Raw genomic sequence first — 4,973 nt, forward strand, 5'->3', positions numbered from 1 at the left:
GATTTCAGAGAGGAAGGGAGAAGGAGAGAGAGACAGAAACATCCTGCATGCTCCCTACTGGTGATCGAGCCCACAGCCTGGGCATCTGCCCTTGACAGGAATCAAGCCTGGGACCTTCTGTCCACAGGCCAACAATCTATCCACTGAGCCAAACTGACTAGGGCACAGCTTGGACCTTTTGCTGACCTGCCCCAGGGCTTGATGTTGATAGAATCTGGCCTTGGCGTGCACCTTGGCCTTTCCCACGCACACCTAGGCCAAGGACAGGAAGGCACAAACTGTGACTAGCTTTGTAGCTCCAAACAGGTAGCTCAGAGCCAGTCACAGACAGTGTCTGACATTGACCTACACTGGAGTCCCTCCCAAAAGGCCCCAGAAACAATGCACTCAGTGGTGGCTTCAGGCTACACCATAGCAGGACTCAATTAGCCCCACAAGTAGCACATCCAAAAATAAACCTCAGCAAGCACCAGACCCATCTGGGTAAATTCTGCTTCATTTCATCAGCATCTGCATAGCAGCTCATACACTATGGTTGGGATGAATCTTCATAGTTAGCCAGCCTGCGAGTTCACCCTACTCATGGAAGGGACAAAGCAGTTGAGGCTCAACTACAATAAGAGGGCTCAGATAACACACACAAGGAACATTCCTTATGTTGGTGATAAGGGAGACTGTGCTATTGTAGGACACCTACTAAATAAGGCTACCATACCAAGACTGGGAGACATAGCACATCTCCCTAATACACAGAAACAAATACAGAGAGGCAGCCAAAATGAGGAGACAAAGAAACATGCCCTGAATGAAAGAACAGGAGAAATCTCCAGGAAAAGAACCAAATGTAATGGAGGCAAGCAATTTATCAGATCTGAATACAATACAATGGTTATAAGGATGCTCAAGGAATTTAGAGGAAGAATGGATGAACTTAAACAAAGAGATAGTAAGAATAAAAAAAAGGACATACAAACCATAAAAAAGAACCAGTCAGAAATGAAGAATACACTAGTAGACATAAACATAGGTTAGATGAACCAGAGGATCAAATCAGTAATTTGGAAGATAAAGGTAGCAAAGGTAGCAGAAAGCACCCAATCAGAGCAGCAAAAAGAAAAACTAATTTTAAAAAATGAGGAAAGTTTAAGGGACTTCTGGAACAGCATGAAGCCTAGCTACATCTGCATCTAAGGGTACAAGAAGGAGAAGATAGCCCGGCCTGTGTGGCTCAGTGGTTGAGCATCGACCTATGAACCAGGAGGTCATGGTTCGATTCCCAGACAGGGAACACCCCCCAGTAGGGGGTGTGCAGGATGCAGACAATCAATGATTTTCTCTCATCATTGATGTTTCTATCTCCCTCTCCCTCTCCCTTCCTTTCTGAAATCAATAACAATATATATTTTTTAAAGTAAGAAATAAATTCACAACATTGTTGGAAAGCAACAGGTTGAGCTTAGTCCTTAAGATATTCTTTAATTCCACATCTGTCTTTAGAAGCCAACTGTTCTTTTATGGGGGAAAGAAAAGGCTTTGGCAAACAAGCTTTTCTCCCTAGCAGAGTCTCACATTTCCTGCACGGAACTGTTATGTGTGGGTGAGTGTTCAGTGACATTACGTGTTGCTTTGAAAAGAGAGACATACTGTATGAGTGTTGATCTGGTCCTAGGGCTTTTTTCTTTCTTTTTTTTTCTTTCTTGATAGAGATCTCTTGGGCTCAACTTGGATTCTACAGATTGCTCACATAGAAAAGGATGGCAGATAAGTGGCTTGTGATGCTGACCAGTGTTGATAATCTAAGCTCTGATACACAATAAAGATGGAATCAACCCACCTCCCCCTAAAAAGAAACATTGTTACTGATTCATGGTGGTTTTCTCTGGATGATAAAATTACTGGTAATTTTTATACTCTTTATTTAGATGTCTTTTCCAATTTTTCTATAATGTATATATACTTCATGTGTAATAAAAAAGTAACCAACATAAAAAGTATACACATTTTTATTTATTTTTTAATTTAATTTTTATTTTTTACACATCTTTAATAACAGGACATTTAAGGTATATATTCAGTATTAGCTTATAATACTTATCTGATCATTAGGTCATTAGTTCCATTTGATATCTAGTAACCTATTTTGAGTATAATTAGCATTTATACTATAAACTTCTTAACTACAAACATTTTCTCTAAATAGAAATATCTTTCATATTCAATAGACTTGAAAATACCATACAAGATTTTTAAAAATCTGTAAACTGATTAGTGTGGGTAATTATTTCCTTTTGCTGTAGTAAACAACGGGAATATAATACTCCCCAAAACTACTTTTATTCAAATCCCTTTTTTATTTCTTTCCTGTAGATCTTTTCTAAAATAATAAATGTTATCATTTACACACACACACAAGAAGAAACATTGTTAGATGACTAAAATTTGAGGAATTCCTGAGAAACTGACAGCCAATCAACCAAACTAAAGACAAAAACAGCAGCCTAAGAAGCATACAAATTTAGTACTAAGCACTGTTTTTCTAAAAGATAGAAGCTACACAAAGGGTACAATCACACTTGGAGGCCATGAAATATGGGAAAGGAGAAACTAACAAGGGGATTAAAAGGGTCACTGAAATTATTGTAGCAGACAAACTGGCCAACCTCTATGCATTTCCCATCCCCAGTGTAAGTCTGGCAATAGCAGTGAGGGGGGGTGGCAATCTGTCTTGGGGAAGGAGTTGTGCTTGAGTCAAGGAGACATAATAGTGTCCCTGGAGGCAGACAACTTCTGGAAGAAAAGGGGTGTGGCCACATCATAAATGCCAAATGTTAAAATATCCTGCCTATCAACACATTCCATTCATCATCTACTGATACTGAAAACAGATCACAGACCCCAACAGGCATTTCCCAGGGAACCACATAAACAGGAGCAGTAAAACATCTAGCAGGGAATCTCATCAATAAAGATAATTCTGTTAATAAAGAATTACAAAAATATCACAACAAGCTAAAGGATATGAAGGGAAAATGCAGAGATGGAGAGAAATGCATTGCAGGCAGAAGGAAATATATCAATGAAAGCATAGGGGTAAGAAAGAAATAGGATATGTTTCAAATAAAGAGCAAAGAATGCAAGAGGGAGACAAGCCTGGAAAGGAAGGCTGGAGCCAGATAGTGGAGGCCTTCAGATGCCAAGTAGGGTAGTTTGGCTTTTATTCTATAAACAATGAGGATGCAGATAGTGGCAGTTTATGAAGAGGAAACTGACATGATGACATCTGTGTTTTAGAAAGAAAACTCCGATGGACATGTAGAGTGTAGATAGAGGCAGAGGGAGTAGAGCCAGTTAGGGAGCTCCTGCAACAGACTATGGATGACCAAGGCCTAATTGAGGGCAGTGGCAGTAGTAGATAAAAGAAGAGAAAAAGGCTTCACAGGGGAGTTTTATCAAACATTCAAGGAAGAACTAAAACCTATCCTCCTCAGACTACTACAAAAAATTCAAGAGGAAGGAACACTTCCAAGCTCATTCTATGAAGCCAGCATCACCCTAATACCAAAACCAGGTAAAGACAACACAATGAAAGAGAATTACAGGCCAATATCCCTCATGAACATAGATGCCAAAATACTCAACAAAATCTTAGCAAATCGGATCCAACAGTACATCAGAAAGATCATACACCATGACCAAGTAGGATTTATCCCAGGAATGCAAGGATGGTACAACATCCGTAAATCAATAAACGTAATACATCACATAAACAAATTGAAAGAAAAAAACCACATGGTCATATCAATTGATGCAGAAAAAGCATTTGACAAAATCCAACACCCATTTTTGATAAAAACTCTCAGCAAGGTGGGAATAGAAGGATCATACCTCAACATAATAAAAGCCATATATGACAAACCCACAGCCAACATCATACTCAATGGACAAAAACTAACACCATTTCCCCTAAAAACAGGAACAAGACAGGGATGCCCACTCTCACCACTCCTGTTCGACATAGTACTGGAAGTATTAGCCATTGCAATTAGACAAGAAGAAGAAATAAAAGGCATCCAAATTGGAAAAGAGGAAGTAAAACTGTCCTTATTTGCAGACGACATGATATTATACATACAAAACCCTAGAGACTCCATCAAAAAACTACTAGACTTAATACATGAATTTGGCAATGTAGCAGGATACAAAATTAACCCCAAGAAATCTGAGGCATTTCTATACACCAATAGTGAACTTTCAGAAAGAGAGATTATAAAAACAATCCCATTTACCATCGCACCAAAAAAATTAAGATACCTAGGAATAAACTTAACTAAAGAGGTAAAAGACCTCTACTCAGAAAACTACAGGACATTGAAAAAAGAGATAGAGGAAGACATAAACAGATGGAAGAACATACCGTGTTCATGGATTGGTAGAATCAACATCATTAAAATGTCCATACTACCCAAAGCAATCTATAAATTCAACGCACTTCCCATTAAAATACCAACGGCATACTTCACAGATCTAGAACGAACTCTCCAAAAATTCATCTGGAATAAAAAAAGACCCCGAATAGCTGCAGCAATCCTGAGAAAGAACAAAGTAGGTGGGATCTCAATACCAGATATCAAGCTGTATTACAAAGCCACTGTTCTCAAAACTGCCTGGTACTGGCACAAGAACAGACATATAGATCAATGGAATAGAATAGAGAGCCCAGAAATCAGCCCCAACCAATACGCTCAATTAATATTTGACAAAGGAGGCAAGAACATACAATGGAGCCAAGATAGTCTCTTCAATAAATGGTGTTGGGAAAATTGGACAGATATATGCAAGAAAATGAAACTAGACCACCAACTTACACCATACACAAGAATAAACTCAAAATGGATAAAGGACTTAAATGTACGACAGGAAACCATAAAAATTCTAGAAGAATCCAAAGGCAACAAAATCTCAGACATATGCCA

The sequence above is a fragment of the Myotis brandtii genome, unplaced genomic scaffold, assembly GCF_000412655.1.
Source record: "Myotis brandtii unplaced genomic scaffold, ASM41265v1 scaffold39, whole genome shotgun sequence".
Classification (NCBI taxonomy): domain Eukaryota; kingdom Metazoa; phylum Chordata; class Mammalia; order Chiroptera; family Vespertilionidae; genus Myotis; species Myotis brandtii.